Below are 27784 nucleotides of genomic sequence, written 5' to 3'. Positions count from 1 at the left end.
AAATGGTTTTTATGGGAATAAGCAAATCTATTATTTCAAAAAGACACTTTTTTGGTAAGAGGAGTAAAATCTACACTAAAAACTTAAAAAAAAATACTTTGAGAGAGCATCTTTCTCAAGAAATGACCTGATGCATAACTATTTCGTTTTGACGCAAGAAAATCCTATTCTGGTTGCCGACCGTGTGCTGTATTTTAACACCAGCGCAGCACGGAAGGCTCAAGGCAGACTTCCGAAGCACAGAAGGGTCTACGACGCACCAGCCGCAGCTGAGGGACGGCACCGCCTTCCCGCCCCTGTAAACGCACAGACGCACGCTGGCCGCCCACAGACGAACGACGGAATGTTCCCTGGCTGAACAGCTTCACGGTTGCCACGATTCATTCGTTCATTTTCCACACGCACTCGGCAGCGTAGCTCCTGATTTCAGAGGAAATGAAAAGGGAGAAAGTCAAACATAAAAGGTTTTGACAAATAGGAAGTCTCTGATGAAACAGGACTCCCCCCTTTCCCCTTTCACTGGGGTACGACCTACAGCGGTCCTAAAGCTGGGGGGGTCACTGTGCTCCGGGGACAGGGGCGGGGGGCCCGAATGTCCAGGAACTGTAATGGGGGGATGCGGGTTGACATCGTGCACCCCCCTGACCATGCGTGAGACAGAGGGGGGCTGGGCGCGTGGACATCCTGTCGGGCACCTGTTTCGGAAGTAGAGATCAAGAGCTCCTTAAAGGCATCACGACCTAGAAGGCAGCTGTGAAGTTCTGCCCATTTTAGCAAACAGAAGGGCGATACTAGGTGGTCTTCTCCAAGCCGAGACTTTCAGAAAAACATACAGACAGACTCAGATGCGGGCCCTCCCTCACCACGGAGCTCGTGGCCGCCCTGAACGGATTGGAAATTGGATTGCTTAACGTAAGCCTCGTTTTTTAAAAATGAAATTGAAAACCTAAATGGGCACTGACAGCTCTCAGGACTTTGGAGACTTCAGGCTGAAGTCGGGACATGAAAGCTCAGTTGTCGGCACTCAGGCCTGTGTGCGGGGACAGCTCCTCACAGCACGGCCAGGGGCCCTGTGCCCTGCGACCCCACGCAGGTGTGCAGAACCGTCTCTCTCTGTCCAAGCACTCACACCAAGGGCGCCGGCTCCTCCTCCACTCTGGAGACAGTCGGCCTGCTCCCTCTGAAAAGCCACTGGCCACAGCGTCTCACCTGTGGTCCCCAGAAGGCCCGTGTGCGGAGGAGCCGGGCGGGCAGTCTGAACAGGCCGACACTCGTCATCCGGGGACCAGAGCGGCATCTGCACTCGGGGACGGCACTGGGCACGTTCCAGAACTGGGAGCAGCAGGATCACCTCCACCCAGGACATAGGCACGTGACAAAGCCCCGAAAGTCAGCTCAGACAAGACAATAAAACCAACCCAGCAGCCCCGATTTTGTGCTGATCAAACATCTCCCTCTCAGCCCTGGCTGGCGTAGCTCAGTGGATTGAGTGCGGGCTGTGAACCAAAGTGTCCCAGGTTCGATTCCCAGTCAGGGCACATGCCTGGGTTGCAGGCCATGACCCCCAGCAACCGCACATTGATGTTTCTCTCTCTCCCTCCCTTCCCTCTCTAAAAATGAATACGTAAAATCTTAAAAAAAAAAAAAATCTCCCTCTCACGACAGCCCAAGAGAGTTAAGTCGAGGAGTTAAAGACCCACCTCTGACTAAACTCCCACCCAGATGGCACAGCCCGTGTTTCTTAGAAACAAACTGCAGCGGCTGCCTCTGGCCTTTCGAAGCAGCAGAACATTAGAGAAATGGTATCTTCCCTGGCATGCCCCAGAGCTTTTAAAAACATTTATCACGGTGGCAAGTAATTTCATAAGTTTCCCTACTGGACATAGCTCGCACCGGGAGAAATACAGAATCCAAGAATCAAAATCACAGCAGGGGAGGGCAGCCCGGTGCTGCAGCGAGGATGCTGGCCCGGACAAATCTCCAGGTGCCAGTCGCAGCTCTGAAACCACTTGGATGCGCGTGAGGCCCTGGGCGAGAAGGATTGAGAATGATCGGATGCAGCACCTTTCAGAAGCTACGGCCATGCCCATGGTGAACGGACACAAAGGAAGGAACATAATTCTACTCTTGAGCCAACTGTACTCCTTGTCTGTGTGGCTTTGCCTCACAAACAGCAAAGCCGTGTACGAGAGCCTCATCAGAACATAGCAACTGGGAAAATAAGTGAAACGAGAATGCATAAATAAGGGTATTAGAAATTAATAACAAGGTGGGGAATATGTATTTGACATTTTCACAATTTCTGCAATATGCCTCCCAAATAAGCTAAATAACAGATGTCCAAAACCTGCTGCTGTTTTATCTAAAGATGATATACACTTGTTAGCCTTCTTTTCTTTCCTGGTAGGAAAAAAAGTGATTTATAAAGCACTTGAGCTTATAACATTTTAAGGAAAACTAAAGATATCATCAAGTACGCCTTTTAACCTGGTCCAGTATTTTTTTTAACCTGGGTGTAGGCCCTGGCTGGGTAGCTCAGACGATTAGAGCATCGTCTCAATAGGCCAAGGTTGCGGGTTAGATCCCCAGCTGGGACACACGCAAGAATCAACCTCTAAATGAATAAAAAAGTAGAACAACAAATTGCTGTTCTCTCTCTCTCCCTTCCTCTCTCTCGCAAATAAATTTTTTTAAATCTGAGTTTATAGTAGAATGATTTTGAGAGTATCTGTTGTTTCATAACTATGGGAGAGAGAATCATTGATACATTTTTATACTTTATACCAAAATTTCCTTAATTTACCAGATATTCCAAACTCAAGCCAAAATCCTTACTCAAGCAAGCCAAGAAAAATTAATCACTTAGAAAAGTAGTGGGATAACTATTTTAAACTATTTTGTTAAATAATAAGCTATGTTTTAAGAGATCTCAGTAGGGTGCAAAAAAATAACTCCTTAGCAGCTCATGAATACTCACATCGTTTTCTCTCCTACTCCAGCAAGTTAGCAGACCACAGACACCATGAATTTTAAATATCCCGTGCCCTTTTTGAACTTGAGGCCAGAAGACCTCCATGTCTCAGTAATAGCTACTGTACACGAGCATTTCCATTCTCTACTATGGCCTGGATTTGTTAGCACTTCGGTCAGGTGACAAAACCCAGAAAAACAGAAGAAATGCACTTCTTGGCACGGTGCCATAAATCCCTCAACTGGCGCACTTGGGACTTCCTCAAGATTCCACAAGTCACCGGAAAAGGAGGCTGTCCTCACAAGCAGGTCATTCATTCTGCGCTCTGGCCCTTGGTCTTCTGAAACTCAAGCAGGTACTTTCCTCACCAGTTCTGTTCCTCTGTAAACGCTTTGTAAGCAAAGGCCATGACACGCTGGCATCCACTCACACTGGGCGGCCAAAAACAACGAGAAGATTGCAAGACTGCCACGTTTCTTTCCAGTCGGTTCAACCTTCAGTTCTATAATCGTTTAGAGTCTGATCTTGGGGTGGGTAAGTCCATTAAAAGTGGTGAAACCAGTGAGAGGGTGAGAGGCCCACACAACCGTGGGGGTGAGACCAGCGGGGGCCCGACAGAGGCAGCGGTCACGGGCACGGCACAGCAGAGCTGCAGAACCACCTGGTCTGTGTGAGCAGATGCACACTGGCAGAGCGTCACAAAGCCAGGAGTATGATAGGAGAAGATCCATCAGATCAGTTAAGTCCTAAAAATATTTTTGGTGAATATGTTGTTCCAATTTCTGATTACCCACTTTCTTAACCAGTTGCCCATCAGGCCACCAAAACTCTGCAAAAGCCCTAGCTCTAACTTCCATGGGAAATCACAGATGCATGGCTTCTCTTTCAGAAATTTTTTTCCAGTTAAAAACCTTCACAGATGTCTAATTATAATTTGAAATAATTGAAATCAATACTTTCCTAATTTTCATTTTAAAATAGTTACGCTCTTAGCCCTGGCTGGCGTAGCTCAGTGGATTGAGCGTGGGCTGCGAACCAAAAAATGTCGCAGGTTCAATTCCCAGTCAGGGCACATGCCTGGGTTGCAGGCCATGGCCCCCAGCAACTGCGCATTGATCTCTCTCTCTCTCTCTCTCTCTCTCTCTCTCTCTCTCTTTCTCCTTCCCTTCCCTCTCTAAAAATAAATAAATAGATAGATAGATAAATAAAATCTTTAAAAAATAAACTAGTTATGCTCGTTGGGCAACAAGGGAAGGAGTACTTAGAAGTCCCTGTGTGGACAAATCTCTGGTAAGACTCCAAAATACAGAGAAAAAGCTGCAAGCCACACACCTATCCCCAAATTATTTATGACAGCAAAACTCCAGAGGTGCCTCAAAATCATTAGAATAAGAATGATTACATATACCCCCCTGAGCTTCTGTTTTGAAGCCAGTCAAAATGATGTACATGAAACCCAAGTGGCATTATGGAAATGTTTTATTTAAAAAAAAAAGGCAATAGCTGGAAGGGAATACATTATTCCATTAAAAAAAAGAACAGTTTTAACCAAACCAACATAATACAAAAGCAAAATTGCTCATCATGATATTTCATAAAGAAACCAGAAAAGTTAAACTAAATAAAGACACATTTTTAACTAAGACAGATCTGAGCTATCTTCCAATTCTTTCTTCTTTTGCTCAGAGATGCATATCACTAAATACTGGAAAAAAAATTTTTCTCTTTGTATAAAAACCCAAATAAAGTCACTCTAATTCTTTAAAACCCTAACTGTTTTATTATCCTTGGGATCTTGTCACTGATTTAAACAAAGAATTTAACATTAAGTCCCCGATCAAAGCTACACTCACTCTTTATATAAAGATCAGCCAAAATAGATCTTTTGAAGAATCCTGAGTGAAAACAAAGAACTGTGTCAGATTCAGCACCTTAGCAATAAAAGTACAAAACTAAGAGTCTCAAAAGATGTATATAAGTTACTCTTAATTGTGCCACTTACCGATTTTATTTTTTAATGAGCATTTCTTGTTATTTTACTATTTCCCCCTAATCTACACTAGCCATCGGGCCCTCATCACCTCGCACTGTTCTGACGGTTTATCCAGCACCTATTTTTATCTGCTGTGTTTCTACTTTATTTAACGTTCACTGTCCACGCCGCCCTCCTTACAAAGCAGACTCCTCGGGGGTGGGAGTGTGTCCCACTCATCCATCCACCCACGGAGCCACCCCACACAGGCGTGTCGCCATGTGAAGCTTCACATACATGAAGAGGGAGGACATCACTACAGGTATGCAAGCGCCAGTGGCACCACCGGACACGGTGGCCTCCCCGTGGTCAGTTATCACCCGTGTCATGAAACGCTAGCGACCTCACCGCTGGTGGTCACGCGACCCCACTCTCAGAACGTGTGCCAGAAAACGCTGTTCCTCAAAGCCCATGATTCCTAAATTTTCTTTAACATTATTTCACATGAGCATATAGCAACGTGTTCCCTGTTATTCTGTAACATTAAAAAATATATATTCCTGAGGCAGAAGCCAAATCAAAAGAATTACTCATTAGAAGCCAATCAGAAGTTATGATTGCATTAAGTTCTTTGAATTATTTTTCAACCCAAAAAAATACCACATTGTTTACTATTGCCTACATTTGAATTATTTTTCAATCAAAAAATACCATATTGTTTACTACTGAGTACATCACCTTTTAAAGATAGCATTCTAATTATTTCAAAAAATACTGTTTTATATATATACTAGTGTATATTCTGATGGATTACCATAACCTAACCCATTAGAATTTTAAGAATAGACAGAGATCTTAAACACTAAAAAATATAAAATCACTTTTTTTTATAGACTGTCCTTTCTGTTTTGTAAGCATAAGGGGTTCTGAGGTTTCAATCATTATTATATTCAGGAGCCCCATACTCTCTGTTTCCAAACATAGTTCTTTTTATAATAATGTCTGGCAATCCTCTAGAAAAAGAAAATTCCAGTTTTAATCCAAAGTAAAGGCTAGCACAATCCCTGGGAGACCATCCCGTCCGCACGAGGCGGGGCCAGAGGAAATGGCAAAGGGGCACAGAGCCTGTCTCTCGCAGGTGGTACTGCTCACCGGCCGCAGAAACCGGTGGCCGCGGAAGGCGCCGCAAGGCCACGTGACGAGGACGCACAGGACGGGACTCGCTTCTTCCTGGAAGACCACGGACGCTGACCAGTACGACTGCCGACCACCGACCTGTAACCTCCTCGGGCCCACTCCGCCCCTCCCACGCGCACCCCCATCAAACACAGATCATGCTGCACCTCCTGCTCCCCACCGGCACACACTAAACCCAACAAACTGTCATCTGCGTGCTCTGCGCTAGGCTCCAGCAGGGTGAAATACGACTGGAAAACACTACCTGCCCGAGGCGAGCTCACTCACACTCACGAGAGAACAGTATTTGGCGATGAAGGGACGTGGATGTGGGGTCCAGTCCACGTGTCCAGTCCACGTGGGGACCCACAGTTAGAACGGGCCCTTCGCGGCCTAGGCCCAGGCAGACTAACCCACCCCCATGCTGTCCTGCACCCCGGATCCGCACCTCCTCTGGAACTCGACCCCTTGCAGCTGGCCCCCTTTCCAGCTACTCCGCCCAAACCCCCTCTGCTTTCCAGGAGTGGCTCTTCCCAATCGCCCCTTCCCTCCCCCACTCCACTACTCCGGGGTCCCATCTTAGGCACTGCCCCCCCCCACCCCCAGAAGTACACCTGACAACCTGGACAAAGCACCCTGTGCCTGTCCCCCATGTCAGAGGATGAGAAGACAGCAGCATGAAAACACAGCCAGGCTCTGCACGCGGTGCTCTCTAAGCTTTTCGTCACAGCAACGTGCAAACCGCAAGGGACAGATCCCCTTGGGGAGCCGCCTACCACGTGCCACCAAGAGGTCCCAAGACAGCCTTCGAGTATGTGTTCCGCAGGAAGTTATAGTTACAAACTATTTCGGGCTTTTTGCCATTTCCATATGGGTTTCCATCACTGGAAGTAGCTTCAGAGGTACACAGCCGGGCACGTCATCATTTGCAGGCGACCGTGTACAGGGCACACACACACACACACACACACCCACGTGTCTGAGCCACAGAAAGTGCTACACGGCTGCGGCTCTCGAGCAGGCTACTCGGTTCGACCTGGCTCAGGCCCGGCTCCACCACCGGAGCCCGGACCCGTCACTCGGCCTCCATGCGACCCCTTCCTTCTCTGCAAAACAGAAATAGTACTGGTACCTGCTTCTTAGGGTCTAAATATGGCTAGATAACTTAAAGTTCGTAAAATGATCAGAATCGTGACTGGCATTATGAAATAGCTGTAGATCATGCTGGGTTTTTGGAAATTGCTTTAACTTCCTCTTCCTTCTCCTTCTCTTCTTCCTCTTCTCTTTCCTCTTCTCCACCATCATTGTCCCCACGGCAACATCTACCAAGTGCATCACGACCCGACCAGCAGTCTAGATGACTTTATGTCCTCAGAAAATACACAACAGGCCACGGCTGACGAACGATAACGTACAACACGCTAACATAAATCAGAGGGCTCACATTAGGCACCGGGGACAGAAGCACAGCGCCGGCTCCTGGTCTTCAAACCACGGCACAGAGCCGTGCCCCAGAATTCCGGGTCGATTTCTCCAAGGGGCAGGTGGGCACACAGAAGTTTAAGGGAAACTGTTTCCAGCTCCTCGACCTGTAAGTGAGCTCCTCCCTAAACTGTTACGTGTCAGGAAGGGCCTCCCAGGTAGAACTTCTGCGCCCATTTCCCTTCTCACAGCAGTCCCTCTTCCACTCCACAGGAAAAGCTCTGCTCACAGACCCCTAAGCACCTCGAGTGTATGCTTCTGAGACAGGAAAATACTGGGGCCACACACACACACACACACACACACACGATTCCTCATACCCTCTGTCCCAGTAGGCACGCTCAGCTCAGGTGAGGGCTGCCCTGCAAAGTGAGAAAACGTCCTACCTTCTCTCCTCCTTCCTACCAATTTATTCCCCCACTTTCCTGGAAGACGGAAAAATGGTGCGCACGCACACACACACACACACACACACACTCCCTTATATACACATGTTAGTTTAAACAGCCTTAGCCTTCAAAGGAGCAAAACCATGCGAGGGCACGCAAAAGAATAAAGCGGCACAGACGTGAAGCCAGAGAATGACAAAAACCGTGAAGTGCGAGGAGAGAACACGTGTCCACGCGTGTTCTCTAGACACGGCGAGCATTTCCGGGGTTGGGAGCTGAACGTCGATCATCCGTTTTGTGGAGAGCCGAAAGGGCAGAGGATGCAAAACAGGGTTCATTAAAGAAAAGGAGAGAACGAGAGAACAGAGTGGGAAAGGGAGAGGAGAGGAGGCAGGGCCAACGGACTCGGCACTAAAGGAGGAGCTCCTACCCGCAGACCAGGGCACCCAGGCCACAAATCGATGAGGCGTAGTCAGTGATCGGAGCACCTGACCATCAAAAGAAAATGCCCGCCTGGCTGGCGTAGCTCAGTGGATTGAGTGTGGGCTGGGAACCAAAGCATCGCAGGTTCGATTCCCAGCCAGGGTACATTCCTGGGTTGCAGGCCAGAACCCCCAGCAACCGCACATTAGTGTTTCTCTTTCTCTCTCCCTCTCCCTCTCTCTCTCTCTCTCTCTCTCTCTCTCTCTCTCTCTCTCTCTCTCTCCCTTTACCTCTATCTCTATCTCCCTCCCTTCCCTCTCTAAAAATAAAAAATAAATAAAATCTTTAAAAAAAAAAAAAAAGAAAATGCCCGAACGCCGCTTAGTCCATAAGAAACCCTGTGTGTTCTCCGACGTATCGCTACATAGCCTAGGAAAGAAATCAATGAATGCTCTTCAAAAGGAAAGCTTAAACAGAAGATAAGAGAAAATATGCAGGTGCCAGAATATATAAAACCAATAGTATCTTTCCATGTAGGCTTGCAACAACTGTCCTTGCAAATGAGCATGGGGCTGTTGGGACTGGACTTTTAAAAAAAACATTTATATATTAATTAAGATGCAGGTTTATAGTCTACTTTTGAGCCTTACTATAAGGTTCTTATCAGCAACCATTTTGTATAATCTACCCGACTATCTATAGATAGATATACATATACAATACATGTGTGTATATATATATCTGTATCTACACACACACACACGTATATATATCTCAGGTTTAGTTGTCAGGCAATTTATGATACATATTTGGAACTAAAAGCCAGAAGCTAACTATTATATTTTCACAAGCTGTCGAGACATGCACAGTTTTGCCAATATAACATTGTTGACACCAGTTTTTTGGAAAAAAATAAATCTTAGAAATCCTAAACAAACCAGAGGTACACAAAATTGTCATAAAACTCTGATGCGGCGTGTGACTCAAATGCTACCCAAATCCTTCATAAGAAAGATTTATTTCCACAAAATCATCCCTGGTGTGCAACTCAGGTAATTGGCTGCCCATTTTCCTACAGTGCGTTTCATTATCTTCCATTGCTGAAGAGAAAGGGACAAATTGCATCGCCGGTGCTCTATTATCATTAATTGCACAATTCTATCGCAGTCTTGACAAACACTCCAGGCCGACTCCCTCCTGCTCTGCCAGGCCCCCCCGGGGCCGGCTGGCCCATTCTCCAGACACTAAGGGCAGGGAGAGGCTGGGACAGCAGGCCACTGCGGCTCTCCCACTCAGGGTCCCGTGGGGCTCTCCTCTTCCTCCGGGGGTTCCGGAGTGCTCGCTTTCCAATGTGCCGTGTCTTCTATGCGTGGGTGGCACTTTGCTGTCGGAAGGAAAGTGAGCCTCCCAAGGGCAGAGACCCACCCCACGTACCTACAACAGCACGTGGCACAGGGCACGGGCTCACAAACAGACTGAGCGAGTGAACCCTCCCTCTGCCTGGGGGTCTGCTGGTACCGCACTCCCCGCCCCACGTAGCACTAACTAGCCCACCAGAGGCTCCATGTCTCATTACTTAATGTGCACATGAACTTCCTCAGCCTGATGGCATCACGGGTAAGAGCGCATTGCCGGGAGTGGAAACAAAACAGGCACCGTTCAGCCTTTAGTAGGACCTTTGCCATCCTTCTGTTCTGGGCTGAACTCCTTTTCTGTCTCAAGAACCAAAGCACCCCATCGCCCCATCGTGGAGCTCATTTCCTCCCCACACTGGGGCGGTGTCTTCCCAGAGTCTCCTGCCCGGAACCTCTCTCCAATTCACCACCCCACCCACTGTCATGCACCAGGTCCCTGGTGCCTTCCCCCGCGCAGTTACTCCTCTGTCTCCCCGATCAACACCGTCCCTCAACAGCCTCCACAAAGCCCACTAGGGAAAAAAAAAGAGGAAATTAACACTAAATGAGGTCATTAGGATGGGCCCTAGTTTGGAATGACGGGTGTCCTTGCACGAAGAGGAGGTTCGGACAGTGCCATGCGCACATAGAGAGGGACGACCACGTGAAGACACACGGAGAAAGGACACGCCGGCCACCTGGGAGGTAGGCAGAGGCCCCAGAACCGTGAGAACATGGATACCTGCTGTTTAAGGCAAACAAACAAACAAACAAAAAAAGTCCAAATATTTATTTCTATCCTTCCCATAAAGTTCAAGTTCAGTAAAGGGCCTTCTAAACTCTAAGATCTGTCAGAAAATAATGTGAAAGACTTTGAAACATGCAAAAAACATGTTAGTGAGTATCCTGTGTAGTGCACAATGCCAGGTCGTCTTGATTCCGCAAGAGCTCAAGTTTTTCCGTAGCAAGCAGCCACTTCGCCGCTCTCTAAACAGTCAATCACCTGACAATATAGAGGATTCTTTGCCACGCCGGTGCAGGTCAATTCTGCCCAGTGGAAAAGAATCCACAGTGGCCGGCCGTGACGCACGAGGGGACTGGCCTGTGGGGGTGACGGGTGTGGCACCTGTAGCGCACTCACCGCTGACCGACCGCACAGGACGCTCATGAACAGGCGGCGACACCCTGCCGGTTCCCCCATCAGTTAACGAGCAAAGCGAAAATCGGACACCTGTTCTGTCTGCCTGAATAAGAGTCTTGACTTTTTCAAAAAGTAACCTTTAGTAAAGTCGGTAACGCCTTTTGAAATGGCATTTACTTTCCATGAACACGTCTTAAAATTTCCACTAGATCATATTTAAATGACGCCAGCTAAAAATAACATAATATGCTTTGTCGAATCCTAAACACCATCATCACATGATGGACTTTCTTTCTTTACACACAACTAAGAAGGGAAAAAATCAAAGCAGCCAACTGAGCCATGAGGCGATGATTTCTTCCACTATTTAAGATGTCTTGGATCCTTTTTTTAACCCCCTTTGCCACGTATTCCGCTGCCCCACTTCCGTGCCTCCGTGCAGACACAGTCTACCTTTCCGAGGCCGAATGGCAGGACTTAGCGATGACGGGAGTGCCTGAAATGCACAGGACTGAGAGCCCGGACACTGTGACCACATTCACACATGCACAATGACAAGGACGTCGAAACCGCCACCTGGCTAACAGTGTGAGAAGCTATCGATGTAAAGACGCTCCTGGATTTCAGATAGGTGGAAATGTGGGGGAAAATGTGCATCTCACGAACCAAAAAACACCACAGTTAAAAGCGCAGAAAGGTATAACATGGCCATCAGTGGCAAACAGATTAAAATCGGAAACCCTATCGCTGGATGGCCACCATTCGCTTCGGTATTGGAGCTGACGTAACCCAGCTACACTGCTAGCAACGGATGGATCTTCAAGCTAAGAGACAAAATCTAGGTGAAGCCGAATAATTGTTTAGCAGGAGTGTCCAACCTTTGGCGTCTCTGGGCCACACTGGAAGAAGAGGAGTTATCTGGGGCCACACGTTAAATACATCGTGATGCGTAATCACAGAAACATCGCATCATGTTTTAAGGGAATGTATGATGCTGTGTTGCACCGCGTGCTCAGACATCCTGGGTGGCATGCAGCCCGTGAGCTGCCGCTGAGACGCCCGACCCTGGGGGTAAAAATAAAAGGTGGGTTCTTGGTGGAACCGTGGTGGCCTGATCCCAAGTAGAGGCCCAGGGAGACGCGGCAGCAGAGGGCGGGCTTACCGCACCGCGGTAAACAGGAGAGAACAATCGCCCAGAGTCTTCCTGAAGAGGCAGACGCCCCCCTGCCACTGCACTGCCCACGTTCCCTTTCCTTCTTCCACCCACTACTAACTAGTAGCTTGTAGACCTGCTGTTCTACTAACAGCAGTCTCGGCCCACAGATCGTAACACTCTTTTTTAAAGGATCATTTCTCCACCTTGTTATCATCTCCTTGAGGATAAAGGACGCAGAGTTCTCTCCTGAAGACCCAGGTGCCTTTTCCCGAATTTAAAACCTAATATGCTAACACTACCGTGAGTTATCAATCAGATGTCCTGCTAAACGTTACTTCTCAATATTTGGCCTTCCATAACGTGGTGGTACACAAGTTTTGATTCTCTTTTTCGCTGGGGTCTGCTGGATTGCCCAGGATAGCGGTCACAAATGTTGGTGGGCTGGACCTTGAACTTTCTCACGATAGCCTGCATTCTCACAGTTAACCTGTGAAGTGAGGTATGACAATCACTGTTCCCATCTCATACAAGACAAAACTCTAAACGTTTAAAGGGTTTAGGACTCCATCCAAAGTGGCACTGTCAGAACTGCGTGCCCAGCCCTGAGACTCTGGGTCCGACCCATGTCTCAGGGTCACAGACTCGGTGTCCCATGTCTAGCAGCTCTCCTCCCCGCCCCTAACAAATGGCACTTGTCCCAGGAGCTGGCCGCCTCGGCTACCAAACCACAGCCGCAGCAAGTGCGGCATTCCTAATGCGGACACTCCCTGCCTGGTCACACTTGCACTGCAGCACTAACCCTGGAAAACCAGGTACCGCGGAGACCACTGTTAAAGGCACGGGGTTGACAGGCGGGTGGCCGGCTTCTCAGGAGAACGGCTCCTTTAAGTTTCCTGGGCCTCAAATTCTGCATTTGCAAAAGTGAGTTGAAATGGAGATGAACAGAGGTACTTTCCTACTTAAAAACCTAATATCCCGAAACCTTAGCCACGGCAGCAATCAGATCTCTTGCTAAGTTTTACTCCTTAGCATTTCGTTTCCCCCTGTGTGTGCTGAAAGAAAAAGAGGGAACTCCAGCAGCCCGGCTGTCACGGAGGGACGACACTGGGACCAGGACACGAGGCACGAACAGAAACGCACCTGTCCTCCACACACCATGCTGGCCGATGAGGCAGCCTGCCCGCACTCGCCAACCCGACTGAGGGTCCTGAGGGCAAGCGAGGACGACGCCGATGTTGCCGGCACTGCAGCCGGGCCGGCTGCACGGGGTGCTGCCACGCGGGGCCAGCTCACAACACGCTTTCTGTTGCAGCTGGCCGGCCGGCCCTTTCCGCACTGCCAGTGCCCCGGGTCTGCCCACGGGGTTACGTCAAGTCTCCAAAGGTCATGGATGTGTCCCTTGAAGCAGACGTATAGAGTTCTGTGACGCGTGAAAAGCGCTCGCCACTCCTTTAGTCCCTTCCAGATACAGCATACAGATCACTGAGTCTATGAACAGAACCATACCACCCAGATATGTTGGTCTAAGAGATTTAAAACTTAAATTTCCCATATATATATCTTTTCACTTTTGCAGTTTTTAGGACACTAAATCTGCTTCAATCTCCCAGATGTAAGTTATTTCTTCAATAAGTAATAAATAAAATATGTATTTTTGACCACTTGGTTGACACAAAGCTTTGTATGAGCAAATTTTCCTCATATAGTTTCTCTGTATGAGTAAATTTCTATAATGCAAATTATTAAGTGATTAAATTATTTAAAATGTAAGTTATTTCCTCATAATCTGCCAGTTGGGCCTTTTACTGACAGTAGTTTCAAAAGAGTAAAAAAAATTTGATCAGTTTCCATAGAAAGTTATTACAATTACCAACAATAATGTCAATGATATACTTTTAATTTTTGACCTACTACCCTAAGTGACAAAAAAAAAGAAAATTGACCTTAAGTTACCAATAAAATTATTTCTCCAGTCTCTTCTCCTTTGCCTCTCTACTCTGTTTCATCTCAAAAAGTCCTTTCCTCCGAGAACCGGCGTGGGGTGCCGGAGGGGAGGGGGATGGGAAGGGGGTCAAACCCACGGTGACGGGAGACGGTCTGGCTCTGGGCGGGGTGCACACAAGACCAAACACAGACCCCGTGTCACAGAGCTGCACACCGGAAACCTGTATAATTTTACCAACCAGTATCATCCGAGTAAATTTAATTTTATTTCTAATTCTTCAAAAATTTCCCCAAAAGCAAAATTTCCGCATTCTCCTACCCTTCTCATCTTTTCATCACTTTCTTTGAGAAGGCAGCCAGAGCCTGGGATATAAAATGTTAACTCGACCTCAAGCTATCTGCATTTCAATGAATCTGCCAAATAAAACATAAAGATCTAAGGCACAGAAATTTTCTAAAGAAATTTTAACTGTCATTATCCAAATATTATTAGATAAGGAATATTTCTTCTTCAAATACAGTGAAGCCCATCGGCATTGAACAGTTTTCGCACAAATTCCAAGACGTGAAAGGCACTCGAGGAAGCGCAGCTAGAAATGAGAAGCAAACTTAACGCCAGCGAACATTTCAGAAAGTCGGGAAGAACAGCGGGGTATTCTGTCCCTGTTCTGCTTGTATTTCATCAGTAAAAGTGACTGTGGGAGATGGTTCTAAAAAGAAATCTTTGACTTCTCTCTTTCCGTTCACAGTGGCACAGAGAAAAAAGTTAACTAGGAAAACCAGGGCCCTGGCTGGCATAGCTCAGTGGATTGAGCACGGGCTACAAACCAAAGCATCGCAGGTTTGATTCCCAGTCAGGGCACATACCTTGGGTTGCAGGCCACAGCCCCCAGCAACCACACATTGATGTTTCTCTCTCTCTCTTTCTCCCTCCCTTCCCTCTCTAAAAATAAATAAATAAAATCTTTTAAAAAAAGAAAACCAGGGACTGAAAAGAGTCCTTTGCTAAACAAACAAAACAGAAACAGACTCCCAGACCCAGAGAAGCCAGAGGGAGGGTGGCGGGGGGCTGGGTACCAAGGATGAGGGGGTTCAGACGCACAGATGCACAGTTACGGGACAGGCCCCAGGAGGTGCAAGGAAGCACAGGGAATGACCCTGTGACAGCCATGTGTGTGTCAGATGGGAACTAGACGTACTGGGGAGACCACTATGCAGGTTACCTAAATGTCTGATCACTGGAGTGTGCACCTGGAACTAATATAGTATTGAATATCAACTGTAATTGAAATTCTTTTTAATTTAAAAAGAAGTCATTTGCAAAATATGCAATCCAGAAGATTTCTATCAATATCCTTTTTTTTTCATATTATTTGCTGTTATAATTAATTCCCACAGTTACGATAAATGATTAGTCAGGCGGTGGGGTTGTCTAAAGCCAGATATGGTGTTCTATGTTTTTATCACAGTTCAAGTTCACTGAATGTTTCCCACCATAAAACTAATCGATGGTCAACACAGAAGACACGGAGTATATTGAACAGCCAACAAAAGGGGAAAAGAACATTAGCCGCAACACTGTGATCCAAAAAGTTACGATTTCCTGTTTGGCCATATCGCCCTCTCACATTTTTCCAAGCCAAATTTTTGCCCGTGCATTCGATCCTATATACTGTTTGAATTACTTTTTATTCTTTAACACGACAACACAAGCTCTGACTCATGCTGCCCTGGACCCTCCCCAGGCTGTACCGTCGGAGATTAGCCCGTCGGGGCAGCACCGCAATTCACAATTCACGTCTGCCCGGACGCTGGTAGCTGCTTTCAATATTTCCCCATCACAAATGATTCCATAAGGAGCATATCAGGCATCAAGTTTTCCCAGTATTTCACATTTTTTTCTTAAAATACACTCCTCAAAATTAAACTACTGTACATCAGAAACAATAATGAAAATTAAAGAGCAATAAAAAGCCCAGAATCTGTCACAACATGACACAGGGTGGGGAATTAGATGGGAGTTACAGATGAAACGAGGCTGTGGATGTTGGCTGTGTATGTTTCAAATTTTCCAGAATATGTTCCAACAGAAATAAAAAGCAGACTGCATCCTAGAAAAAAAATTTATATGTGTATTCATTCTAGCAAAGATGAAAGTTTTCTAAGGCTCCGGAAGCACATTGCCAAATTGCTTCCCTAAAGAGCTGTAATCCTTCTTACTCCCAACATATAGCTTTAAGGTCTATTGTGAAGGTTTTATCTTTCAACCCACTTTTCTTTGAAGCCTTTCTTTATACACTGACTTCAGCACATCTCTCTAACCCACTGCAAATTTTTTCTAGTGAGATATGCTTCTGAGTTTTCACTTTATTCTGGACATTTGCAACGGCTTTCATGAGGCCCTGTTTACCTCATGCAAATACGGAGCCGCTCAGAACGAGAACTGGATAATACAATGATCTACCTGCAGGGATGTATATCATCCCGTTGTCTGCAAAGCAAAATGATGTTTAGCATAATGTTGTTTAGCAAAAATTGGAAGCAATCATTACTGTATCGCTTCCAGGGACTGTACAATATTCCTCTATTTACTGATATGGAAACGTGGGGAGTTCCCATTATGTTGTTGAATTTTAAAACAGGGCAACAAATCTTTGTGAGATGTAATTCCACTTTGCATGTATCGTATGCACACACATGTACCCAAACACGGGAAAAGCCCCAATGAAAACAGTGCCTTCTCAGAGGGTTGATGTTACAAGTGATTTGCATAAACATCTTTATCCTTATTTATGTGCTTTAAATTTTAACATTAAACATTGTAAATGGATACTTTTCTAAAATGATCAACTAAAGGAACTTTCAAAATCATCATTTGAGCGCATTGATTCTGCACGCATGTCAATTTCCAGCTCAATTATATCAACATTCCCCCAACTCGATACACTGAGTCTGCAATCACTAAACAATGTGATAGATACCATGGCCATCGCTTAATGCTATTTTGCTTCTAAATTTTCAAAATGGAGTTTTACACCCAAAGACTTTCCAAAGCTCCTCATACTAACAAGAAAGTTAACTTGTTAATTAATTACACTAATAAGGTAAAATTCATTAACACCCAGAAATTAACAATTACAATATGAAAACCTGTACATTATAATAAGGCTTTCCTTGACTGACAATTCAAAGTTTCCATGTATTTATGGACCTGACTGTCACACCTGTATGTCCACCTCTAACGATTCTTACACAGCCTGCCTCCCGGGCCCCAGCCCCAGCTGCCATTCAAGTTTTGTGGCCTGGGGCACGTCACTCACAGCCAAGCCCGGTGTTTTGCACTTGCTAATTTCTAAGGTCTTCAGGAACCTATGGCTGCATGTAAACTTAAAATTGAGAAGCTTCATCACACTGACTTGGGGTAGTGAACACACAATACAATCCGCCAGTGATGCATGACAGAACCGTACGCCTGAAACCTACAAGTTTACTAACCAATGTCACCCCAACACATTCAATAAACTTTTTTAAAAAAGAAGTTTCACCATGCTCTAAAAGGTACTAGTTTCCTGAAGCTGCCACAACAAAGCACCGAGAACTGGGGAGCTCGGAACAGGAACGCTCTGTCTCACGCTTCTGCAGGGCAGAGGATAAAGCAGGAGTCCGCAGAGCCGTGGTCCCCCTGCAGAGGCTGGGGAGGGCGCTGTCCCAGGCCTCCCGCCTAGTTTCTCAGAGCCGCAGGTGCTCCTGGGCTTGCCGTTGGCCAGCTTCTGCATCATCTTCCCTTCCTATGGGCCTGTGTCCGCATGTGGCCTTTTTATACGGACCTTAGTTACACTGGATTAGGACCCACCCTAGAGACCTCATTGTAACTTGATCACTTCCGTCAAGACCCCACTTCCGAGGCTGAGGGCTGTTTTTTTTAAGATTTTATTTATTTATTTTTAGAGAGGGAAGGGAGGGAGAAAGAGAGAGAGAGAGAGAGAAACATCAATGTGTGGTTGCTGGGGGCCGTGGCCCGCAACCCAGGCATGTGCCCTGGCTGGGAATTGACCCTGCGATGCTTTGGTTTGCAGCCCGCACTCAATCCACTGAGCTACGCCAGCCAGGGCTCAGGGCTGTTTTAAGACCAACCCGCCCTACGCGGCAAGCTCTCTGTTGGCCTCCAGATCCGCTGGTCCTTTCTGCTCTCCACCCAGCGGCTGCCTTCTGTGAAGGACACCACGAGAGCTTCCTTGGCTCCTAGCTTCCAGTTGGGATCAGCAAACGGGAGTCACCCCTAGTGGACCAGGTGCTACAAGGAGAGAGAAGGTGGGGCATCTGTCACCTGCCCTGCCCCCACCAGGCTGCTGTCCCAGTTCCTGTCCCCTAGCCCCTCCCCCACGCTTCTAGTTCTCACGTGTACAGGCGACCCCATCCCCTGGCCCTGCCTGGGTGAGGCCACCGTGACCTCCCACTGCTGCCAGCCCCCGGGTGCGTCAGGACGCCTTCCCGGTCAAATCCCGCTCTACCGCCCATCCCTAGAAAACGGTCCCTGCATTAAAGTCTCCCTACCCCACCCCCAGGCATGCCCCCCCTCTTTCTCACCGAGACCCTGTCTGGTGCATCGGACTGGGCCAGTTCGTTGCCTCAGATGACCTGACTGACCTGGTCACCAAAGCCCTCACCAGCAGTGTGACTCAGGCGTGGGTGCCTCAGACACACGCGGACAAGTGTGACCCTGCTCTGGATCACAGATGATAGGTTCCCCTTTGCCTTCCTCCCTCGTGCCTTCGTCTGGAGGCGTGGGGCGGGAGGCCCAGAGCACAGGCTGTGAGGGCAGGTGCCTCACGCCGACCCCTGCCCCCTCCACGCCCCTCGCTGCGCACTGAGCCCCTCCCGGCACTAATACCTGGGCACAAACACGGTAGCGTGCAAGTCACAGGGCTGCTGTGCACACGTGCTGATGTTCGTTTTATAACTGTATTCGCTAATACATAAAAACGTGCCCAGAACCATACCGGACACAGAGAGCGTTCTGTGAGCATTAGCGGCTATTATGGTATTATTAGTTTTCCTCTGATGTTTTCCCCTTGACCTGCGCCGTACATCAATCCAGCCCGAATCGCTTGCTGTGCACCCGACCTGCCCCGTCACGCAGATGCTGGGAACGTGAAAACAGCCAGCTGTGTGAGTTTCCCTCTCCGAACTCCCAACGGCCTTCAAGGTCGGAGAGGCCCCTGTCTCCTGCGACGCCTGGGTCGCTGACCCCCATTTGGCGGGACGTGTTAAGTCCCCAGTTTTATTTCCTTACAGCTCATTTTGGACGGCTGTGCTGTCAGACAAGATTCTGGTTTTCATCAATCGCCCTCCTTGGCCTCGCCTGGCTCTGCGGGAGGTGCCCGCACCCGCACCCGGCCGCCGCTGCCCCGAGGTCCATTTGAATGGGCAGAAGACAGTCACCAAACCTCTCCAGAGTCAAGGGACAGCCCTCCGTGGTGCTCCTCATCCCAGAATATGTATGCTTGGTTTCGTTTAACTGCAGGGGTAAGAGGAGGGGGTCGGGGCCAGACTGCTTAAACAGGACACGAATAATCATCAAATGTAGCACCTTCTTAGGAGCAGGTAAGGACTCGGGGAGAAGACCTGGGAAGGGAAACCCTCCTTGATCTTTGCGAGCCATAAGACTTCTTTCAAGTTAAAAAATAAACAAGCAACTTCATAAAAATGTGCTTACTTGGCTTGGCAGTATATACATCAGCTACAAAAACCAAAATAAACAAAGAGAGATTGCTGTTACTGTAAAAAAAATGGCTCTGAGGCACATTTCAACGTGCTATATTCATGTATTTATCTGTATGCTTGTTTAGCAATACATTAGGAATACCTACCTTCCAAGAAAGGTTCAGCTGGGAAATAAGCACGCCAGGTAAAAGTTCAGAGTGGTAGCAGCGGAGGTCATGACCAGAAAAACAGACTGGCTGAATGACTGGCAGACAGACAAACTGGCAGGGCAGCCCAGGGGCAGGCACATGGCTCCAAGGTCAGAAGTCCCAGGTCCGAATCCTCCCTCCTGCACTTACTGGTGACCTTGGGCCCTTTACCTAACCTCTGTGGGCCTCGGTTTCCTCACAATATAATACGGCTCTTGCCTCACAGGGCTGTTGGGAAGATTAGAAGAAATGTTATATACAAAGCATTTGGGACAATCCCCAGCTCCGAGTTAAGCTTTCGAAACCTTTTAGTCCTAGACTTCCCCATTGCGGCTACCGCCCAGAACAACGTACAGTTCTATAAAAGATGATACTCATTTTAAAGAGAATATTGTGCTGCAATTAAATATTTTGACTTTGGTTCCCTCCTACTTGTATGAGTCACGCTGATCATACACACGGCCGCACAACGACGCTGATTCTAGAGAATGAACTTTCAGCGGCAACTGGGGTTCACCCCGAAAACAATGCGCCGGACCCCGAGTTCACGCCTGGACTTGCTTGGAATCACAGCGATGAGGAGGTTAATTACCATTTTAAATAGGATAATTGGCTATTACCCTTTTTTTCTCTTTTCGAGAAAAGGGCAAAACATTTCTTACTCTATGCAAATATATTCCTGTGGACAATTTATTCATTGCTGTTTATGACCTCTGGTTTTCTTGCAGATCAAGCAATTAGATTTTAAACAAACACTTGTGAAATGAAAGCCCCAAAAATCACTGCCTTGGCATATTTAGTATTTCTGAAAGGTCTCGCAGCAGTAACGCTCCCCCATTAATATTCATCCTTCCTCCCGGCATGCGTGGCTGTGCCGCCTCGGGGAAGCCCGCTGCCGGCTCGCGAGGCTCATAACAGGATGTGGCTGGGTGAAGAAACGCATTGCATCATAAAGAACGAATAATATCTCATCCAACTGAAATGTGCCAGAAAAGTAAAGAGGCCAGGAGACGGCCCATTGTACTGGGTTGCCCAAAAAAGTCCACTACATTTTTTTCTGTGAAATAAAGGACATTTTTCATTTTCACCAATAACTGATTTGGATATCGTGAGTGTGTCAGCTGTCTCCCACTATTGGCTTCTAGTGGGCAGAGGCCAGGGGTGCTGCTAAACATCTTCCAGTGCATCAGACAGCCCCACGGCAGAGAATTATTTGGCAAAAACGTCAACAGGACCAAGAAACTTCGCAAACCACTCTTGACACGTTGGATCGGTCACAGCACCTTCTCTGTACACTGCACAGACATTTTTTTGTGTTTCAGTGGTGTTTCTTGAAATAATAAAGCATAATACACCAAAAATGTTGCATATCTTCTTCTATCTTCATTATTAAAATGCACAAAAATTCACCAATTTTGATGTTTTTTTAATGCACATTGATATGACAACTGTCATGATACAATCTTAACAAAATTGCTTTGAGTGAAGTTAAAGACAACTAAGCACTACTAGACCCATTGTACAGAAAAAAACCTAAGGGAACTTTTTGGTCACCCCAATAAAACTATTAAGAAATAGGTAACAACTAAAGCCATTCTTTCTTACCGCAACTAGATGAACTAACTGCCAGGTCCTTCCTACTCACTACCTCGGGGGATCTATTGTTTTCCTATAAAAGGCAGCGCACTGTACAGCTTAACCAGGATATTGTTAATATCCTCTTCTCAAGCCCTGGCTGGCGTAGCTCAGTGGATTGAGCGCGGGCTGCAAACCAAAGTGTCACAGGTTCGATTCCCAGTCAGGGTACATGCCTGGGTTGTAGGCCATGACCCCCAGCAACCGCACATTGATGTTTCTCTCTCTCTATCTCCTTCCCTTCCTTCTCTAAAAATAAATAAATAAATAAATAATCTGAAAAAAAAAAGAAAATCTTAAAAAAAACTTACAAAAAAATGTTGTAAAAAAACCTACTAGAAAAATTTCAAAGAATTCACTTCTCAACTCTTGTGTTATTAGCTGTCATGGGAGAGAAGGAGCATCACAGTGCTCTGAAGTACAATACTTGTAAAAAGTCAACAATTAGACAGTTCCAAGGATAGCCACAGTCTATGATGACAGAGCATATTTCAAATTCTGGCAGGAGGTTAAAGTCCCACTTTGCCAATGAGACCTTCAAATCTCATACGACCACTACGATCCGGGCCGACTGCTGCCTCTGGCTCACTGGTCATTACAACCAACACCACTAGCTGTGATTTCTTCAAGACTCCAAGTGACTGTAAATCTATTTGTATTTCCCCGTGAGAAAGGGCACACTGGAAAAAAAACAGAAATGAGATTTCCTTTTCATGCTAATTTTCCACGTGAAATTGAAAAATAAATTTATCACCTCAAACTGCACATATTACTTAATTCTTTGAGACAGTTTAATGAGCTAATAACTGCCAAAATCATGATAGTTATTTTCTTGGTATAGTTATTGCTCCAAGACACAGTGCTGGAAATGGAAGAGAGATTATTTGATTAGACAGCATGTTTATTTCATTCTGTATACCCATCCAGTGTTTATTTTAACAAATAAACACTGTTACCGGGATTCCCAAATGACATTACCAAGAGCGACAGGAATAAAGAATGCCGGCTTCCACTCCATGAGTACCTGCTGCTATCTGAATGCATCATGCAGATGAAAGAGAAAAACCTGATGCAAATCTAGGTAATGAGTCAGGCACGCACTGGGTGACTGATGTGCAAAGAGGAGTCTTCCTTGTTGACCCACGCATTTCCCATCCTGTGCCCTGCTGCCCGCCCGCAAGCTCGTCGCTGTCAAAGGCAGTGCCTTCTGGACTCTTCTCTGGTAGACCGTCCGCTGGCTGCTGGGACTCCCCCCAAGTACTGAGGCCGGTGCCACTGCCCGCTGAGCTTCAGCGCGTCCGCAAGGGCGTTTTCTGGTTTCCCTGGCTTGTCTTTGCCCCTTTCAGGCCACTGCCCATAGTAGGTCATCATTGAAGCGTGACCCGGCGTGGGGTCAGGGAGCCGCCGGGCCGGCGCGGCTGGATCAGGGTGGGTGATCATGGCAGCGCCCTCAGAGGAAGAGTGACTCAGAGGTGATGGGGCACAGGCACCCGGGGTCGACTCCATACCAGCACGCTGCAAAATGTTTACCACCAGCAACACTGGAACGGCCTTCCAATGTATGATCTGGTACAAGGGATTTTTTAACAGGGCCACAGAGGGACAAGGTCACAAAAACTCAGCGACAGCCTTCAGTTTTTCACGGCTGCTGAAACCCTGGCCATACTGGGGACGTCGCTGGTGGAGGCTAATCCGTGATTGAGACGCCGCTCTGCTAGCTCTGCTCGGACGCCTCGGTCAAGAGCACCAGGACTGCCCGCCTCTCCTTCCAGGCAACGTTGGCTCCCGCCTCAAACGTTTGCACCCTGCCCTTGCACACTCTCTCGCTTTTCTTTGGTCGAGGATCTACCGCCCTGTCTTAAACTCCCCGGTTCCAATCCAGCCCCTCCTCCTTCCTAGCGCAGTCTCCACGTCCTACCAATCAATCATCCGTGGGGCTCTGTGCACTCACCACGCTGCAGCCCGGGCCTGCGCCTCGTCTCCACAGCGACCGCCAAACACGCTCCAGCAGAAACTCCGCCCACTTTTCCACCAACAACGTGCTGTTAAACCAGGAGACTTACTGTTGTAAGTTTTAAGGCCTCGATGTGGAGTGCTTTCCAACTTTCTCGCTGTAAGTACTCCCAGCACCACTGACACCGAGCGGCCAACGCAGAGTAACTCGGAGTCGCTGAAGGTGGGGTCGGGAAGACTCGGGCACCCTGACCCCTGGGAGCCGGACCGTTCAAGCCCCGGGCCAGGCAGCGCATCTGCTGGCTTACTGAATCGCAGGCACCCCTCTGTGGAAGCCCGCCAGAGACCTTTTCTGCAAGCTTTGAAAACGCCTGTTTTTAATTGTGTCTCATTCAACACACATCCAGCAGCACAACAAATTCCATGAGGAAAGGTGCTCTTCCTACTTGTCCTCTTTGCTGCTGTGTCACAGCGGCTGGGTCTGCACCCCAAGTCGGCATTCAGAAAATGGTTGCCGCCTGGCTGGTGTAGCTCAGTGGATTGAGCGCAGGGTGCGAACCAAAGCATCGCAGGTTCGATTCCCAGTCAGGGCAGATGCCTGGGTTGTAGGCCACGGCCCTCAGCAACTGCACATTGATGTTTCTCTCTCTCTCCTTTTCCCTCCTTTCCCTCTCTAAAAATGAATAAATAAAATCTTAAAAAAAAAAAAAAAAAGAAAATGGTTGCCAAATGAATACATTGTCAGTATTTTTAAAGATAACAAAGTAACCTAGAAGAATCCAGTAGAAGCTGTGACATGCCTCCCATCGTAAAATAAATGTGACCTACACACAAGGAAAAAAGACTGTCAAGTAAGTTACAAGGCCCCTCTGATATCATCAGATGCAGTCCTGTCATCTTATTTAGAAGAAGAAGAAAGATCCGCAGAAGGTCATTGACAAGTGAATTGACACCCAGCGTCTAGGTGGCCGAGGGAGCCCAGAACCCAGGCCCCCCGGCTCCCAGTCCCCGACTCCACGGAGCAGATGACCTGCTGCTCCTGGGTCCCCGCCCACGTGAGCCCACGACCCGGTGAGAAGCTGCTAGCATTGTGAAAGGCAGGTTTTCTCACTGGCTTTCCACATTGACATCTAATGCCCAACTACATTTGCTATGATACCTAATGCAAGAAAAGTCAAGCTGATGTCAAGAATATCAGTGACAAAAGGACCATGATTATGAGGGACATGTCAGGTGTATTTTTTCTCCACGTGGCGTCACAGGAGCTGAGATTCACCCAAACTCTGCGTTCGTGCCGTCCTTAACTCTGGAATCGTCTATGAACTTCACTTTCTCTGCTCCTATCCCCTTCACCCGACCCTTGGTACAGAGGTCGTGTACAATTAGACCTTATGTTGTTGACTCCAGAAGTGGTTATCGCCATCCTCCCACAATTCAGACATGTAAGATCGCAAACTGTAAAAACGTTCAAGAATCTCTCGATGTCTTCATAAGACTTTCATAATGACATGCACACATATATGCGTGTGTGTGTATATATATAAATTATGGGGTTAATTGGAGAGAAGAAAAATCTCTCTTTTTTCATTATTATCATTTTAAAATCCACATACAATAAATGTGCAAAAGAATTACACCTCCTCAAAGATAACTAAAAACATCGGTCCCTCCACTTCTAGCACAAAAGTGTATATTCAAAGGTAATTGCAGTAGGTTAAGTTCATTACCCGGTACTCCCCTAACACCTAGGGCAGTTCTCTGATTTTTTTTTTAGGTGTGATCGTATTACTGCCTAATTATCTATATTGTTTTCCTTCCTCTTGGTTAAACTGAAATTCACTGAAGCCATTGAACCTTTCACTTAGAACCATTAAATGTACCCCCTCCTCCACCAATCACGGGTCTCTGTCTTTATTAAATAACTCCCCTCCTTGATTTATTACAGGTCTTTTTGCCAACTTTAGATCATTCTGTTAATAAATTCTTTACCTTCTTTCAACTCAATTAACACACTGTCGCTGTCATCCAAGCTTCCCTCGTATTTCTGCAAGCTCTTGTGGTTCTTTGAAGACCCCCCAGGAGAATGATGGATTTTTAATAAACCTGCGATATTTTAATAAATCTTACTTAATTCTGCAGTGAAGTTGGGTGAGACCTACTACTCACACTGAACCACTTCCTCCAGTAACGCCACCACGCTCCGGAGGGGCCTCCCAGAGACCCACACACAGATCTTCGCACTGCAGCTCACGACCTCTGCACACAGAGCGCGCCCTGTGACAACGGTCATGCTGGTAGCCAAACCCAAGGGCGCCAGCATCAACATGTCAGCCGTGTCGCCATCCGTGTGGTTTTTAATAAAGTGGCACCTACCCTCCTGGTGCCTCAATAAATATGAAGGTGTCCTCTGAACAGGAGTCGACCCGTCACTGTGTTACGCAAGGAGTAGCCTTTTATAACACGGGATAACATGGACAAAAACAGTTATCCAGCCCTGGCTGGTGTAGCTCAGTGGATTGAGTGAGGGCTGTGAACCGAAGGGTCACCGGTTCGATTCCCAGTCAGGGCACATGCCTGGGTTGCAGGCCAGGTCCCAGTAGGGGCCACCTGAGAGGCAACCACACATTGATGTTTCTCTCCCTCTCTTTCTCCCTCCCTTCCCCTCCCTCTAAAAATAAATAAATAAAAACCTTAAAAAAAAAGTTACCACATGAAATTTAAAAAAAAACAGTTATCCAGGGGCAGGGGGTGGGGGTTGGTATTCCTGTCCCCTTCCTAGAAAGAAATGCTTTCCTGGACTCCAAAACACTGACAGAGTCCAGCGGCTGTCACTTCAACCCTATTCCCATCCCTATCCACCAGAGACACCGTTCCCAGCAACACCCCTCCACTCACCAACACTGCCGTGCGTGTGTGCACGATGCAGAAAACCGGGAGGGTGAGCACTGACCTCGGGTCCAATAAGGTTACATGGAAGTTCAGTTTGGAGACTGTCCCCTTCCCCACCCCCCACCATTTCTGGGGCCTGAACCATGGAGCTCTGTGGAATCCAGCATCGTCATCCGGAGAACGAGTGGGCAGAGCGTTCACCCATGGGAAAGAGATTTTATGTTGGCCAAAGAGAGGAGACAACCAGAATAAGATTACCCACCAGTCTCAAAAGCTCGACTCCAAGAATGAATTACAAGGACTAAGGAAATGTAAGATTGCTATAGCTTACGTATTTTGAATCACTTTAGACAAACGAAGATTTTGTCCTTGTCCCCCTGTAAAACACCTACTACTAACTTTTAACTTCTCAATTTTCAGTAATTTCAAAAAAAGACCATCTTTTTAAAAATATATTTGATTATGCTATTACAGTTGTCCCATTCCCCCCCCCATTCACTCCCCTCAACCATGCACACCCTCTCCCAGCCACATTCCCCCACTTTAGTTCATGTCCAGGTGTCGTAAGTTCTTTAGCTTCTACATTTCCCATACTATTCTTGCCCTCCCCCTGTCTATTTTCCACCTACCATCTAGGCTACTTATTCTCTGTACCTTTCCCCCGCCCCTCTTCCTCCCACTCCCCTGTTGCTAACCCTCCATGTGATCTCCATTTCTGTGTTTCTGTTCCTGTTCTAGTTGTTTGCTTAGTTTCTTTTTGTTTTTGTTTTAGGGGTGGTTGTTAATAATTGTGAGTTTGCTGTCATTTTACATGTTTTTTATCTTCTTTATCTTAGATAAGTCCCTTTCATATAATAAGGGCTTGTTGATGATGAACTCCTTTAACTTGACCTTATCTAAGAAGCACTTTATCTGCCCTTCCATTGTAAATGAAAGCTTTGCTGAATAGAGTAATCTTGGATGTACGTCCTTGCCTTTCATGACTTGGAATACTTCTTTCCAGCCCTTCTTGCCTGCAAGGTCTCTTTTGAGAAATCAGCTGACAGTCTGATGGGAACTCTTTTGTAGGTTACTGTCTCCTTATCTCTTGCTGCTTCTAGGATTCTGTCCTTCATTTTTACCTTAGCTAATGTAATTATGATGTGCCCTGGTGTGTTCCTCCTTGAGTCCAACTTCTTTGGGACTCTCTGAGCTTCCTGGACTTCCTGGAAGTCCATTTCCTTTGCCAGATTGGGGAAGTTCTCCTTTATTATTTGTTCAAGTAAGTTTTCCACTTGTTGCTGTTCCTCTTCTCCTTCCGGTACCCCTATAATTTGGATGCTGGATTGTTTAAAGATGTACTGGAGG

The 27784-nt window shown here is 47.0% G+C and overlaps 1 protein-coding gene and 2 long non-coding RNA genes across 4 annotated transcripts in view; 1 reads left to right on the top strand and 2 right to left on the bottom strand.

The window, feature by feature from the left end:
- Positions 1-27784, bottom strand: part of IMMP2L (inner mitochondrial membrane peptidase subunit 2) — a 596245-nt gene that overhangs the window by 518326 nt on the left and 50135 nt on the right. The gene's annotated exons all lie outside the window — the stretch shown is intronic.
- Positions 820-20447, bottom strand: LOC118497016. The gene is made up of 3 exons (XR_004899558.1): positions 20018-20447; positions 18687-18695; positions 820-840 (listed from the first exon to the last, which is right to left on the bottom strand). It is a non-coding gene; the product is annotated as an uncharacterized LOC118497016 (long non-coding RNA).
- On the top strand, positions 3908-4498 carry LOC118497015. Its single transcript, XR_004899557.1, has 2 exons — positions 3908-3951; positions 4201-4498. It is a non-coding gene; the product is annotated as an uncharacterized LOC118497015 (long non-coding RNA).

Source organism: Phyllostomus discolor, chromosome 10 (genome assembly GCF_004126475.2).
Source record: "Phyllostomus discolor isolate MPI-MPIP mPhyDis1 chromosome 10, mPhyDis1.pri.v3, whole genome shotgun sequence".
NCBI classification, from domain to species: domain Eukaryota; kingdom Metazoa; phylum Chordata; class Mammalia; order Chiroptera; family Phyllostomidae; genus Phyllostomus; species Phyllostomus discolor.
This window is presented reverse-complemented; position numbering and strand designations above follow the sequence as displayed.